Here is a 17,099-nt window from a genome sequence, read left to right as displayed (position 1 = left end):
ACCCAGGTCCCTGGTGCTGTGAGGCAGCAGTGCTAACCACTGTGCCACCGTGCCGCCCTCAAGCCTGATGAAGGGCTTTTGCCCGAAATGTCGATTTTACTGCTCCTCGGATGCTGCCTGAACTGCTGTGCTTTTTCCAGCACCACTAATCTAGACTCTGGTTTCCAGCATCTGCCATCATGGTTTTCACCTGTCCCTCACAAAGCCACACTGACTGTCTCTAATCAAACTATGGTTTCCAAGTAATCATAAATCCTGTCTCTCAGAATCCTCTCCAATACTTTGCCTGCCATAGACGTAAGGCTGAGTGTCTGTAATTCCCAGGATTATCCCTATTTCCTTTCTTGAACAAGGGAATAACATTTGCCACCCTCCAATCAACTGGCACTACTCCAGTAAACAGTGAGGATGCAAAAATCATTGCCAAAGGCACAGAAATCTCTACCCTTACTTCCTGTTGTAACCCAGGATATATCCTATGTGGGCCAGAGTATTTATCTATCTTTATGTTTTTCAAACGTTTCACTACATCCTCCTTCCTAACTGTGGATCAATCTGTTCGAGCATATCAGTCTGTTTCACACTGTCCTCAGAAACATCAAGGTCCCTCTCAGTTGTGAAAACTGAAGTAAAGTATTCATTAAGGATATCTCTTACCTCCTTTGACCCCAGGCGCAAGTTCCCTCCATTATCCCTGATTGGCCCTACCCTCACTCTGACCATCCTCTTGGTCCTCACAAATGTGTAGAATGCCATAGGGTTTTCCTTATTCCTACCCTCTCAAGCTTTTTCATGACCCCTTCTAGCTCTCCTAAGTCCATTCTTCAGTTCCTTCCTAGCTACCCGTAACCCTCTAGAGCCCTATCTGATCCTTACCTCCTCAACCTTCTTTCTTCCTCTTGACTAGATGTTCCACATCCCTTGTCACCCAGGGTTCTTTCAACCCACCACCCCTTCCTTGCCTCAGTAGGACAAACCTGTCCAGCACTATCTCTACACGGAATCTTGTACACCACATTTCTCCTGCACATGATGGTAGCACAGTGGCTCAGTGGTTAGCACTGCTGCCTCACTGCACCAGGGACCCAGGTTCAATTCCAGCCTCTGTAACTGCCTGTGTGGAGTTTAGATATTCGCCCAGTGTGTGGGTTTCCTCCAGGTGCTCCTGTTTCCTCCCACAAAATAAAGACATGCAGGTTAGGTGAATTGGCTATGCTAAATTGCCTATAATGTTCACAGATGTGTAGGTTAGGTGTATTAGTCAGGGGGTAAATGTAGAGTAATAGGGAAATTGGTTTGGGTGGGTTATTCTTCAGAGGGGTGGTGTGGACTTGTTGGGTTAAATGGCCTATTTCCACACTGTAGGTCTTCTATGATGGGTATTGGGTCTTTTGTTCTGGTGAGTTATCTTGTGTATGGCTGTTAGTCTCTGGGCTGTCATAATCAGAGTGGTCAGAGAGGTCTGGCTGTTAGTTCAGAGATTGTTTTATATAAGGTCGCATGGTTAGTGTGTTGGGTCATGGTATGTCATTGCTGCCAGGCATCTGCAGAAGAAGTTGTGGGAATATCCACTCTTGGTGAAGACTCTGTTGGGGTGGTGTTCTTCTCTCTGCAGATCAGGAGTGCTGCAGTATCTTGCAGCCCTTTTGAACAGGGTCCTAATGCAGCTTCTCCTGTGCCAAGTCTTTGCCAAGAACAGATATCCCTACAACTTCATCCACAGATGCCTGGCAGACCCAACGCATTGACCACACTTCCTTATATTAAAAGGTCTATGAACTAACAGCCAGGCTTCTGACCACTTGGATTTATTACAGCCCGTAAACCGACAGCCATGTTCTGACAACACCACTACCATCTGCATGTTCCTCTCTAAACCACTTACCATCCTGATTTGGAAATATGTCACCATTGCTCACATAATACCATAATTCATGGAAGCAGAGTTAGGCCATTCAGCCCATCGTGTCTGCTCCACCATTCAATCATGGCTAGGAAGTTGCTCAATCTTATTCTCCAACTTCTCACCATAACTCTTGATTGCCTTACCATTCAGGAAGCTAACCATCTGTCTTAAATACATTCAGTGGCTTGGCCTCCACAGCCCTCTGTGGCAATAAGTTCCACAGATACCTCACTTTCTGGCTGTAAAAGTTCCTCCTCATCTTAGTTCTAAAGGGTCTTCACTGCAATCTGAGGCTGCGTCCTCAGGTCCTAGTTTCTCCTACAAATGGAAGCATCTTCCTCATGTCCACTCATCCAGGCCTCTCAGCATTCTGTAAGTTTCAATCAGATGCCCTTTCATACTTCTAAACTTCATCAAGTACAGACCAAAGGTCCTCAACTGCTCCTCATGCGACAAGCCTTTCATCGCTGGGATCATTCTTGTAAACCTCCTCTGGACCCCTTTCAGTGCGAGTACAACCTTCCTTAGATACAGTCCTCAAACTGCTCACAACATTCTAAAATTCTGGAATGCCTTTCCTACCGGCATTGTGAGTAATTACATAAAATTGACTGTAGCGGTTCAAGGAGGCAGCTCACCACCACCTTCTCAAGGACAACTAGAAATGGGCATTAAACACTGGCCAGTGAAACTTACACTCCATGAACAGATGAATTTAAAAAAAAACAGGGAGCGAGAGGATAATTTTGATTTCCAGAAAATCGGACTGGGATGAGTTTCTGAAACATGGCAGTGGTAAATTCGGTAGTAACATCCAAAAAAAGAAATTGGATGCAAACTCGAAGGAAAAAAAAGCCATTGGAAGTTATATAGGATTGAACAAAGTCAACACAAATACAATGAGTTGATTGATGCCTTTGTGTGTAATGTTGCATTAAACTGGATGCTGTAAGGTGTAGGTTCCTCAGCTGGGTCACAAGGCTGAAGTTTACATTTTTTTGTTCAAGTCCAAGTGGTGTCAATTATTTTGGAGGGTTCAACGCCACAAGGTCTAGTGAATCATCTCACTATAATGTACCAAATTCACCTCATTATTTACCTACTGCACCTCCCTGGCTCTTCTCACATCTGCTTGTAGTCCCAGTTTACCACTCACAACACTGGAGGTAACTCACCACTGCTGTGATAGGCTGAAATGGACTGGCATTCCTGGCACATGCACCATTGGGTGCCCAGGTAATTGCTGGCTGTTTGGAATTTCCCTGCACAATTCCTGACATTTACCCTGAACATGACAGACAGGAAGATTGGAACACTAACTCTACACTACCTGCTCAACTAGTTGGGACACCTTCCCATCCAAAACAAAAATACATCCAAGCCACTCACTTTCACCTTTCAGGAGGGAGCAGAGGGAGAGGGAGCAGAGGGAGATTCACCGGGACTTTTTCTAGACTGGAAAGTTTTGGTTATGAAGAGAGATTGGACCGACTGGGGTTATTTTCCTTAGAGCAGAGCAGATTGAGAGGGGACATAATTGAGATGTGTAAAATTATGAAGGGGTATGGATTGGATAGTTAGGAAGAAACATTTCCTATTATTGGAGAGGTCAATGATGAGGGGGCATCGAGTTAAAGTAAAGGGTAGCAAGTTTACAGGAGATGTGAGGAAAAATGTTTTCACCCAGAGGGTGGTGGGAATCTGGAACTCGCTGTCTGTAAGAGGTGGAAACCCTCATAACATTTAAGAAATATTTAGATGCGTACTTGTGATGCCATGGCATACAAGAGTAAGGGCCAAGTGCTGGAAAACGGGATTCGAATATTAAGTGACTGTTTTTGACTGAGATGGGCTGAAGGGCCTTTTCCTACACTTTCGATTTCTATAACTTTATGGTTCTATGGCACCTAAAGAAATTTAAACTCAATGAATAAATCTGGAATTGAAAGTTCATCATGGTAATGATTATCATGAACTGTCGTCAATTATTGTAAAAAGTTGTCTAGTTCACTAATGCCTTTTTTTTCAGGGAGACAAATCTGCCATCCTTATCTGTACTGGTCTACATGTGACTCCAGACCCATAACATTGTGGTTGACTTTAAACTGCTTTCTCCACTCAGTTCGAGAGGCAATTAGGGATGAGCCGAAAATGCTAACCTCGACACTGGTGCCCATATCCAATGAAAATGAAAAAAAAATCAATCAACTTTAAAGATAAAAGACTAAGTTTGACTGCTCCATCAGTATGAAGCTCTCTGTAAAGGTGTCAAACTATCAAAGGTGATTGAAGTATACTTTGTCCTTTGAAGAATGTCCCTTCTTGAAGTAGGTCATTAAGTCATACATTCCTTACCCTTGGGGCAAGACATCTGGATCTAATGACTTCTCCACAGGTTTCTATCAAATGACTTTGTGATAAAATTGGTCCTACAGTTTTATGCACTTTTGATGAGGATAAAGGTAGAACTCAACTTTTGCATAATACTCTATTCATGGCTTTAATTACTGCCTTGCATCAATAAGATATGGGCCCTACCAGCTGTCTAACACACACACTATTTTAATAAAGGCAAGATATTAGCCAAGGTAATTACAGTCAGACTGGAGAAACTTCACCTATCTATGATTCATCCCGGCTGCTTAGGATCCTCATTTGTAACTCTTCTACTTCTAACTCAAGACACTGATTGATATTCTAATGGTCGACAGTCTCTACACACAGCTCGATTCTTATTTTGATGAAACTTTACAATTAAAATACATTTTTACACTTAGAGGCCTTTGGGCTGGTGAAAGGTTTGCAATGATGCACTGGCTTTCAGTCCGATTGAGGTAATTGCCATCCTTTTGATCTACACCATGGCACTCAGGAAGAATGTTTTCACTGATTGCTATTTTTATATCTGTTTGATAACCAGCCATAGAAAATGTATCAAAACCCAAAGAACTGTGAATGCTGTAAATCAGAAACCAGAACAGAAATTGCTGGAAAAGCTCAGCAGGTCTGGCAGCACCAATGGAGAGAAATCAGAGTTAATGTTTCGGGTCACGTCATCCTTCCCCAGGATGGAAAATGTATGGGTGTGAAGAAACTGCGAATAAGACTTAGTCTTCTCAACAGGTCTCATTTTTTAATCAACCATCTAGCAAACTGAGATCTAACTGGTTATGCTTTATACAAAACCCCAGGGTGAATTAGGTGAATTGGCCATGCTAAATTGCCCGTAGTATTAGGTGAAGGGGTAAACGTAGGGGAATGGGTCTGTGTGGGTTTGGTGTGGACTTGTTGGGCCGAAGGGCCTGTTTCCACACTGTAAGTAATCTAATCTAATTTCTTCAATGAAGCTCAAGCCCTTGTTAAAGATTAACATAGCTTTGCTTAATGTCACCTTCTTCAATTTCCTCATGTTTTCTGCAAGATTTTCATGAGCAAAATTAAGTGAACGTCTCGTGCAATCAAATCTGTATGCCATTGACCTATAGAACCCGGAAAATGTTTACCTCTGACTTTCCTGTTCCTACATTTATCAACAATTTTACATATTTTAATCCCAGCCTCAGTTGCCATTTTAGATTTCCTTCTGTTCATTTAGTAATGCCTAATAATTCTTTAAGAGGAAGTTAAACAAGAGGGACCGAATGGTCCCAGCCTCTGAACTACATGGGCAATGGTGATTGGTGAAATGGGAAACTATGTTGAAAACAGAAAAAATAAAAACAAGTCTGATTTTCCACTCAATGTTTTAATAATTAGTTAAAAATCGCACAACACCAGGTTATAGTCCAACAGGTTTAATTGGAAACACACTAGCTTTCGGGAGCGACGCTCCTTCATCAGGTGATAGTGGAGGGCTCGATCGTAACACAGAATTTATAGCAAAAATTTGCAGTGTGATGTAACTGAAATTGTCTGTTAAGTCATAGACAGAGAACACAGGGGGGCTAACACCTTCAACATATTGTCTAGCTATCATCAGCTAATCCGAGAATGCAACTTTTAAAAAAAAGTTTTGTGATTTACAAATGAAAGAAGTGAAACTATCACTGTATTCTAACAAATGAAAGGCTTCCTTCCCCCTATCTGCACTACCCTCCCCACTGACCCATGACCTTTACCCCCACCTCCATCCACCTAATGCACTCTCAGCTACCTTCACCCCATCTCCACCCCCCTCCCATTTATCTCTCCACCCCTGAGGTTCCCACCCTCATTCCTGATGAAGGGCTTTTGCCTGAAACATCGACTTTCCTGTTCCTCAGATGCTACCTGACCTGCTGTGCTTTTCCATCACCATACTCCTGACTCCAACCTCCGCATCTGCAGTCGTCACATTCAGATAGCATCATGCTTTATCATGATCCAGTCAAGTCACGTTTGTGTGCAGCAACATGCACCCATCTCAATCATCAGAACATGGTGTATCCCAGCACACACAGCTTGCATTTTTAGTGTTCACTTACTTTACACTAACCTGGATGCTCACAGCATCTCTGGAGCACTTTGCCTTTTTGCACCTTGCTGTTTCATTCACAACTCACAGAAGATTGTCTTGCACAGACAGAAAGCCAGCTTGCCATGCTTGTCAAGACAGTGGACATGCATGGTCAATGTCACAACCACAGCCATGTACTAGCAACTTAGGCTGCAAACCCAAGAAATGAGTTTCAACCAAACGGCCATGTCTGAAGACAGTCCTTAGTCCAGTCAAGGGGCACTGAGGTTGGTCAGGGGATCCCGCCCCAGTCTGTCAAAGGCAGTGTCAGAGGCTTGGCCCTGGCCATTGTGTGATCAGGCTCCGAGTATAGGGAACATCTCTGGGACATCTGCACCAATCAACCCCACCACCCCGTGGCTGAATATTTCAACTCCCCCTCCCACTCTGCCAAGGTCATGCAGGTCCTGGGCCTCCTTCACCACCGCTCCTTCACCACCTGACGCCTGGAGGAAGAACGCCTCATCTTCTGCCTCAGAACACTTCATCCCCAGGGCATCAATGTGGCCTTCACCAGTTTCCTCATTTCCCCTCCCCCCATCTTACCCCAGTTCCAATCTTTCAGCTCAGCACTGTCCTCATGACCTGTCCTACCTGCCTATCTTCCTTCCTACCTATCCGCTCCATTCTCTTCTCCAACCTATCACCTTCATCCCCACCTCCATCCACCTATCATACTCTTGGGTGCCTTCGCCCCAGCCCCTCCCCCTTCCCATTTATCTCTCCACCCTGGAAGCTCCCTGCCTTCCTGATGAAGGGCTTTTGCCCGAAACATCGATTTTCCTGCTCCTCAGATGCTGCCTGAGCTGCTGTGCTTTTCCAGCACCACTCTAATCTAGACTCTGATTTCCAGCATCTGCAGTCCTCACTTTTGCTTCCGGGTATATGTCTCACTATACTCTGGGGAGTCACTCCTGCAAGTCAGGCCAAGCTGGGCATTAGCAGTAAACCATCAGCGAGTGAGCTGAACCGAGATCAGTCAAATTACCAGTCAGGGTTGTTATTCCAAGTCAGTCACGGGAATGGGATGTGGTCAGTTCTGGAGTTCTATGCACTGCAAGTTAATGAGGGTTATCAGGTGTCACTGCTGCTTTTTGGGAAATTTGGTAAGTTAGGCGTCAGGATTAGATGCTGGGATGCAGATGGGAGAATTACGGTGAAAGAGGGAAACTCAACATCGGAGATTATAGGAGAACATAGGGTTCTGGGGAGGGGAAGTTATGAACTTCAATGGGAGGATAGTGGATACCTAAGTAAGTGGCATAAGTAAGCATATAAAAACTGAATCTTGGGGGTAAAGTGGGCTGATGAGAGTTAAATAAAAGTGCTGGAAGTAAATGTGAATAAAATCAAACCTGATCAATTGACAGGGAGGCCAATGCAGAAAGGAACAGAATGAAGTTGTTGGAGGGAATCCTGAGGGACAGGATGGACATGTATTTGGAAAGGCAAGGACTGATTAGGGATAGTCAACATGGGAAATTATGTCTCACAAACTTAATTGAGTTTTTTGAAGAAGTAACAAAGAAGATTGATGAGGGCAGAGCGGTAGATGTGATCTATATGGACATCAGTAAGGCATTCAACAAGGTTCCCCATGGGACACTGTTTAGCAAGGCTAGATCTCCTGGAATACAGGGAGAACTAGCCATTTGGATACAGAACTGGCTCAAAGGTAGAAGACAGAGGGTGGTGGTGGAGGGTTGTTTTTCAGACTGGAGGCCTGTGACCAGTGGAGTGCCACAAGGATCAGTACTGGGTCCTCTACATTTTGTCATTTATATAAATGATTTGGATGCAAGCATAAGAGGTACAGTTAGTAAGTTTGCAGATGACACTGAAATTGGAGGCGTAGTGGACAGCAAAGAGGGTTACCTCAGATTACAACAGAATCTTGACCAGATGGGCCAATGGGCTGAGAAGTAGCAGATGGAATTTAATTCAGATAAACGTGAGGTGCTGCATTTTGGGAAAGCAAATCTTAGCAGGACTTATACACTTAATGGTAAGTTCCTCGGAAGTGTTGCTGAACAAAGAGACCTTGGAGTATAGGTTCATAGCTCCTTGAAAGTGGAGTCGCAGGTAGATAGGATAGTGAAGAAGGTGCTTGGTATGCTTTATTTTATTGGTCAGAGTATTGAGTACAGGAGTTGGGAGGTCATGTTGTGGCTGTACAGGACATTGTTTAGGTCACTGTTGGAAAATTGCAAGCAATTCTGGTCTCCTTCCTATCGAAAAGATGTGGTGAAACTTGAAAGGGTTCAGAAAAGATTTACAAGGATGTTGCCAGGGTTGGAGGATTTGAGCTAGAGGGAGAGGCTGAACAGGCTGGGTCTGTTTTCCCTGGAGCGTCGGAGGCTGAAGAGTGACCTTATAGAGATTTATAAAATTATGAGGGGCATGGATAGGGTAAATAAACAAAGTCTTTTCCCTGGGATGGGGGAGTCCAGAACGAGAGGGCATAGGTTTAGGGTGAGAGGCGAAAGGTATAATAGAGACCTAAGGGGCAGCTTTTTGTCACAGAGGGTGGTACGAATATGGAATGAGCTGCCAGAGGAAGTGGTGGAGGCTGGTACAATTGCAACATTTAAGAGGTATTTGGATGGGTATATGAATAGGAAGGGTTTGGAGGGATATGGGCCAGGAGCTGGCAGGTGGGACTAGATTGGGTTGGAATATCTGGTCGGCGTGGACGGGTTGGACCGAGGGGTCTGTTTCCATGCTGTACATCTCTATGACTCTATGACTGGGGAAGATGCTGAAAATAACAGGTGGAACCCTGCTCACCCTTTGGTGCATGAGTTGTGCTGCCTTCATCTCCAATTGAATCACAAATGTGCAATGAAAATGAAAAATGGCTGACCGCAGGGGAAGTGTGTTTTGTTGTAATCTATGGGAGTGGGTTGCCATTTTGAAGCCCCTCAAGGGGCAATTACAATAATTGGACACTGACTGTTTAAATGAATCTGCAATCGAAAATTTCTGAATAAACGCCCTCCCGCATTGACCAACTCTGTGGAGTACATATCCTCAGCACAAGCAATGCAGAATGTGACATTGAACATTTCAAATTAATTCTACCTATCTCCGTGAAGCAAAAGTGATCACATTAAAGGTTACCTATCACAATTCACTGACACATACCAAGATTGCAAAGCCTGTAACTGTTTTCCCCCTATATTGGACTGCAATTTTTAAAATGTTTTTATTTTGGTTAAGGGATGTCGGTGTCACTGGCTAGGTCAGCACTTATTGCCCATCTTGTTCCTGTTCTACAGGGAGTTCCTCTGGACTGTTGTGCATCGCACTAACCTGGGTGCCAACCTGGAATAGGCTGGTAGGGTCTGTGCCATGGTCTCCTCTGGTGATCTGGGGAAAGATTACAGACCTCCTCTCCAACGCATTACCCAGCAGGGCCTCCAGACTCCTGCCAGTGAGCCAGGATGGCATCTTGCCTCTGTTAGCCATCTGCTGTGAGATCCTTGATCACACATAAAAGGCAGGACTTGGCTTTTGGAATGGTTATGTATAAACGGAAAGAAGTGCGGATGCTAGAAATCAGAAACAGAAACATAAATTGCTGGAAAAACTCAGCAGGTCTGGCAGCAGCATATAGAGAGAAATCAGAGTTAAGACCTCCAGTCTGGTGATCCTTCCTCAGAACTTCCTCAGCTCGGAAAATATTGTTTATTTTATGCAAAGGATAGAGCGGGAGGAGGAGTAAATGATAGGTGGAGATAGAGCCCAAAGAGAGAGGAAAATGATAGGACAGACAAAAGAGTGAATAATGATCAGCCTAGAAGAATGAATAGCTACTAAAAGGAACTACCCTCACCCCCTCTCTTTCCTCCCACAACAGCGATCACATCCACGTCAAGAAGACCATTAGGCATCAATTAAACCACCTCCAGCAGGATGCCACTACCAAACACCATTCTCCTTCCCTCCTTTATCAGCCTTCCACAGGGTCTGTTGTCTCCTGAACTCTGTGCTCCACTCCTCCTTCATGTCCAACACTGTCCCCTATACCCCCACCCGCCAGCACCCCCACCCAACAGCCTCAACCTTACCCTGCAACTGCAGGAGGTGTAACACCTCTCCATTTACTTCATCTCTCCTCAGCATCCAAGGGCCCACACACAGCTTCCTGGTGAAGCAGCGCTTTACCTGCACTTCACACAATCTAGTCCATTGCATTCACTGCTCACAATGTGATCTTTTCTACATTGGAGAATGTATCATAGACTGGGTGACCACTTTGCAGGACACTAATGTTCTGTCCACAAAACAGACCCTGAGCTTCCAATTGCCTGCCACTTCAAAACACCACCCTGTTCCCTGTCCAACATCACTGTCTCAGGCCTGTTGCAGTGCTCCAGCAAAATCCAGTGTAAGCTGGAAGAACAGCACTTCATTTTCCACTTGGGAACTCTACAGCCTTCTGGAGTCAATATAGAGTTCAACAATTTTATGGCTTGAGGCCCCTTCTCCCATGTCCTTACCCCAACCTCCACAGACTGACTTTGTAATCACGTGGCGATAGTGAGGACTGCAGATGCTGGAGATTAGAGTCATGAGTGTGGTGCTGGAAAAGCACTGCAGGTCAGGCTGTATCTAAGGAGCAGGAGAATCAATGTTTCAGGCAAAAGCCCTTCATCAGGAATGAGGCTGGTTATCACATAATCTGCCATTACAATCCATCATTAGCCACTAATTGTCCACCAATAGCTATTCATTCTCCCAAGCTGATCATTATCCACACCTTTGACTGTCGAGCTGTCCTTCTCTCTCATTGTGCTCCATCTCCATCTATCATTTACTCCTTTCCTTCTTCCCCCACTCTGTCTTCTGCATAAAAGGAAAAATTCCTATCTACCATCAATACTGAGGAAGAGTCACTGAACCTGACAAGTAAACTCTGATTTCTCTCCACAGATGCTACCAGACCTGCTGAGCCTTTCCAGCAATTTCTGCTTTTCCTTTGTGGTTTAAGTATTGTTGCCAATGATGTGAACATCAGAATGACCCAGCATTGGGAGGCACTTCTACAGCTGCTGAGTGCAAGATATTGCGAGAGCAGTACTGTGGAGGGATGATGCATCCATAACGAGGTATGGATAGGTTTTACAGGAATAATACTTCCTGACTAAGTAAGAGCTTTGATGCCATTTATATTCTACATGACACTTTGATGTGAATGTTATGGTGATTTAACTAGATGGCTTATCCAAAGAAAACTAGTTAACCAGAGAATGGAAGTTCAAATTGAGAATTTGAATTTACAAAATTTGCAAGCCAATAAAAGCTGATGAGAATGATCCTGAAGAGGTTAAGTTATTGCCAAAACCTCAAATGTGGTTCATTCTAGGGAAGAGTTATCTAGTCCTTGCCCAGTCTGGGCCTATGTTGAATGGCAAACTCATGCAAGTGTAACATTCAACTGTGTCTTGCAGTTGGTTAGCCAGCCACTCAGTCACTACCCTCTCAGGGACGGGCAATAAATTATGACATTGCTGGCAGCACCCACATCCCAGGAATGAACATGAGAAATTAAAAAGAAACCTGATCTATATCAGCAGAGTCCTGGACCAGAGGTTGAGCTATTTCTTTTCCATGAACAAATAACATAATCATCAGCTGTTCTATGTAAGAATCAATTCCAAAACTGGAATGCATGGGGGGGGGAAGAATTCTAATAATTTTAAATTTTGTTTGAAGTTTATTCCTCGTGTACTCACCCATTTGCTGTACTCAATGTCTGTACTACCTCACTTTCTTGCATCCACACTATCCATTTCTTCAAGAGCTTGATGCTGGATGGCTTTGATACTTTTAATATGGCAGTTCAAAAAAAAGGATTTGCGTGCAGCTGCATGAGTCATAGTTTCTCTGCTCAAGTTATCGCAAGAGTCCTATTTAAACCCAGTGCTATGCTTTAATGTAAAACAATGATATTATTTTACACTTTGTATACCTTCATTGGGTTTGTGTAAAGAGTTCTTGGTATGAGATGTGGAAAAGTAAATTGAAAGGCCCCAAAAGACCTGCCCTAGGTTACGTGCCACTTCATCTTTGTTTTCAATCTAAATACTGACATTGTTAGTTCGTGTTTTAATTGGCATTGCTAGACAGTTAGGGAAAACCTAAGATTCTGTTTAGCTGCCGGGCAGCACAGTGTTTTCTGACTGAGGCATTTGGATCGAAGAGCAACTTCCAAATTTCAGAGCAGTCAGCAGAAAACAGCAGCAGCATGAAAAATAACAGGGAGCAAATTCAATGTTCTTCAAATGAAAACAGAATGCTCACTAACCCTTTTAAAAAAAAGACCAACATTTCTTCCACAGACTCACAGCCCTGTTTGTGCAGCTTCAGTTTTGTTTTGTATTTTCTTTTCTCTCGTGTTGAATTTTCCCCATGGATGTAGGAATTTTACTTCGGCAAAAGAATGTTCCAGGAAATTAATTGTCTGCCACAGTGGAGGTAGCAAGTCACAACAGCAACTGTAACCAGTGGGCCTCATCCAACTACCACAGGTCCACACCCTGCAGGGGTTGATGGGATAGGAGTGCAGACCATGAAAAGACCAGACACCATTCGCTGCCACCTACATCAGTGACAGAGAAGGGGTTTCAGGAGAGGGTAGAAGGGAGGCAGAGGAGTCTTTGGCAAGGGTGGCTGAACATTTCCTCTGAGGAATGCTGCTGGGTCCTGAAAAGAGACGACTTTGAATCACCTGATGGCCTTCCCACCATCTGACACACTGCTTCAGCCTCCGAGGAGAATCTGCAGTGGCAGCTTTGTTTTAGAAGCCAAATGAAAACGAATAGTTCCCTGTAATGTGTGGCAGCAGAATGCCAGTTTTATATCTGATCGGTAGCTGGAAAAGATAGTCCAAAGAACCAAAAAAAAAATCCAATGTTTGAATATTGTATGCTGATGTGGCAAGTCTCTCCTCGACTCTTCTTTGCACTCCTTAACAAGGTACAAGTGAAGATTTGCTGTCTAGTAGGTACTTTCTAACTCTCTTTCTTCCCTGAGTGAAAGCTTTCTTACACCCTCTGTTATCAATCACAGAACAATCATAGCTGGTTTCAACACGCATTCCTCTTAAATTTCAGATGTTGCGCTCAGTGTTCTTTCTCCTCCCATGTAGCATTACATGCAAAACAGAGTCTATTTTCAATTGTTATCAGCCTAATCAAAGACTCGCTAAACCGGAAGGAGCCCAAAATTTAATTGGGTCCAAAAGACAATAATGGGGTACAAATTACATGATTTACTTCCCCACCCCCATTCTGTTTGATGCCCACAGTACATAAACCTCAGATCTGTTGTGACTCAATTGGTGGCAATCTTACCTGTGAGTCAGAAGGTTTTGGTCAAATTCCACAGCAGAGATTTGTGCACAAAACAATCTCAGTTCTGGTATCAGAATGAGAGAATGCTGCATTGTCAAAGATGTCATTGTTCAGATGAGAAGTGAGATTCTGTCTTCTTTCTCAGGGTTGTAATCGATCCAATGGAACTATTCAAAGTAGAGCAGGGATGTTATTCACAAAGTCCGAACTAGCATCAATCAGGCAGGTCATCTGTAATGTAAGACATGGGCAGTTAAGATCAGCTAACAAATGCTGGCCGTACCAATTATTTTTCTCACCCTATGAAAACATTATTAAAGAACGATCAAAACTGCCCTCTCCTGCTGGTTTAATTTCATTCCTACCCTTAGAATCAGAGATGTACGACATGGAAACAGACTGTTTGGTCCAACTCGGCCATGCCGACCAGATATAAGCCCTTCTTCAGGAATCCTGATGAAGGGCTTATGCCCGGAACATCGAATTTCCTGTTCCTTGGATGCTGCCTGACCTGCTGCACTTTTCCAGCAACACATTTTCAGCTCTGATCTCCAGCATCTGCAGACCTCACTTTCTCCACGCCGACTAGATATTCTACATTAATCTAGCCCCTTTTGCCAGCATTTGGCCCCTATCCCTCTAAACCCTTCCTATTCATCTACCCATCCAGCTGCCTTTTAAATGTTGTAATTGTACCAGCTTCCATCACCTCCTTCTGGCTTTAGATTTTAGATTTTATTGTCACGTGTTCAGAAGTACTGTGAACGTCATGACACACCTGCCATCTTGGTACCAAAGTATCTAACTACAAAAAACTTTGGTATAAAGTGTTAAGAGAAACGTGAGTTAAAAAGTTAAGTATTACTTCATAAAATAAGTAAGGTGACTGTTAACATTAAAGATTATGTAAGTTTAAACTAGGACAATTAAAGGAATAAGTTAAAAGTTCAGCAGTCTTTGAGTCCTCTATATATCATACTCTCTAAGAGACCTCAGCTGCCTGTTCTCAACACCAACACAGTTATCGTCACTCCTACTGAAACCACCACCTGTCTGATCTCCCCCGGTGCTCGGAAACATAGTCAGGCAGGATCAACTCGCACACTGAGATGTGACCCCACCAGGGGCCACTGAGAGACCAGGCCAGGAATCACTATGAGACTCTGGTAATATCCTTGTAAATCTTTTCTGAAGGGAGACCAGAATTGAACACAGGATTCCAAAAGTGGCCTAAGTAATGTCCTGTACAGCCGCAACATGACCTCCCAACTCCTATACTCAATGCATTGACCAATAAAGACAAGTGTACCAAACACCTCTTCGCTATCTTGTCTACCTGATACACCATTTTCAAGGAAATATGAGTTTGCACCTTAAGATCTTTGTTCGGTAACACTTCACAGGACCTTAAAATTAAGTATAGAAGTTCTGTCCTGATTTGCCTGACCAAAATGCAGTACCTCATGTTTATCAAAATTAAACTCCATATGCCACTTCTGGCCTATTTGCTCATCTGACCGATATTCCATTGTACTCTGAGATAACCTTTGCTGTCCACTATGCAACCAATTTTCAACAACAATCATCTGCAAACTTATTAACCATACCCGCTATATTCACATCCAGATCATTTATTTGAATGACAAAAAGCAGTCAACACAGCTCCAATCCTTACGAATCTTTCCACCATCTTCCACTGATGGCCTTAGAAAGTTCCAATTAGGAAAGCAGGGCATTGTGAAGTGTTTTAAAGTCAACCCGTTTCTTCTTGATGTAAACCTGTGGCATAGAAAATTTGGTAATCAATTTCAGGACAGCAAGATCCCAAAAAAAAGTGCAACAAAAAGATTGGAGACTAAATATTGACAGGGAGTCCAGTGATAACATCTCCTCTGAAATAGTATTGAAGTTCTTTTACTTTTATCTGAGTTGGCGGACGGGGCCTTAGTTTAACGTCTTGTCTGAAAAATGTCACTCCAACAGTTATTCCATCCCTTGCTGTTGCAATGGACCATCAAACAAGTGTCTCAATTGGGATTTGAACACACTACTTTCTGACTCAGGAATGAGGACCCATCAACTGAACAAACGGAAAAACTAATCCATTTGCCCCCACATTGTAAGTGACTGGCTCTGAGGAAGTACAGAGTCAAGCTTGCGAGATGGGTGGATCAAGACCAAGAACTTATTCATTGAAGATGCCAAGGGGCTGAACTCTTTATGCTGTTGTAATTCTTTCCTAGTTATCCACTGACTTTACACAAAGCTACTCCCCTTTCTTTCTGGCAACACTCAGCTGTTGACTTACAACAGACCAGCTCCAGAAATATCATTGCCAAGAGAGGTCATTGTTTTCAATCCAGTTCGGAGCTGAGCTGTCACTCCAAACCAAGAGTTTTCAAAACAGTTTTACAGTATTACACGCATTATGCTTACACTGAACATACTCCTACAAAGTGCATTCCAGAGATGAAGTATTTAGTATACAATATTTGGGTGTAGTAATGATTAACATACTTTCTAACGCTTCTGGCAAAATCCTGAGTAAATGTTTGGCTGCTATCTTTGGACAGCTTATTGACTGATCTATGAGTGGTTGACTAATTAACATCTGTGCTTACATTTCACAAACTCGCAGATGAAGGTAACCTGAGAGGGAGGTTCTTTCTAATTTAACCTAAACATTCACAGTGGAAGTCTTCTACTATGATCTAAATGTAAATTAAATTTAGTTGTTAAAAGTGCCTGGTTTAGATTTCCAAGTAGATGAAAACTTTACCTTCTAGAGGTTTGGTGGCTGTCTCATTGGAGAAGGAATCTGAATGTTCCAGAGGTTTGAGTTCAAATCTCACTACAAGTGTTACTCAGCTAATAAAATATATCTGGCCACGCACAGCAACATCTATGATAGTGATAATGAAATTCCCACACTATCGTAAAAATCCATCTGGTTCACTATTGTCCCCAAGGTGAGAAATCTGCAGTCCTCGCCCAGTTATTCCAGATCCACAGCAATATGATTGACTCTTAACCACCCTCTGAAATGGTCTAGCAAGGACTTTGCTCAGAAAAATTGGAGGTGGGCAATAGGTGACAGTGATATACAGATCTCACAAATTAGCATTGGGAAAAAAAAAGGTTTATATGCTGCACAAGTTGAGTCACCAACGTGCTTTAGGGAAGGGAATCTGCCAACCTTACATGGTTTATATATGTGACTATGTGTGGAAAAGGAGGAGGGAGGGAGACTGAGGGAAGGAATTACCATTGGAGTGACATTTTTCAGACAAGATGTTAAAACTGAGACCCCGCCTACCAATTCTGGTAGAAGTTAAAGACC

The 17,099-nt window shown here is 43.3% G+C and overlaps 1 long non-coding RNA gene across 1 annotated transcript in view; it reads right to left on the bottom strand.

The window, feature by feature from the left end:
- Positions 1 to 13,984, bottom strand: part of LOC132816865 (uncharacterized) — a 113,695-nt gene extending 99,711 nt beyond the window's left edge. Inside the window, exon 1 of the long non-coding RNA XR_009644827.1 lies at positions 13,760 to 13,984. This is a non-coding gene — a long non-coding RNA (uncharacterized LOC132816865). The remainder of the gene's footprint in view (positions 1 to 13,759) is intronic.
- Between the last annotated feature and the right edge of the window lie 3,115 nt (positions 13,985 to 17,099).

This window comes from Hemiscyllium ocellatum, chromosome 6 (genome assembly GCF_020745735.1).
Source record: "Hemiscyllium ocellatum isolate sHemOce1 chromosome 6, sHemOce1.pat.X.cur, whole genome shotgun sequence".
Taxonomy (NCBI): domain Eukaryota; kingdom Metazoa; phylum Chordata; class Chondrichthyes; order Orectolobiformes; family Hemiscylliidae; genus Hemiscyllium; species Hemiscyllium ocellatum.
This window is presented reverse-complemented; position numbering and strand designations above follow the sequence as displayed.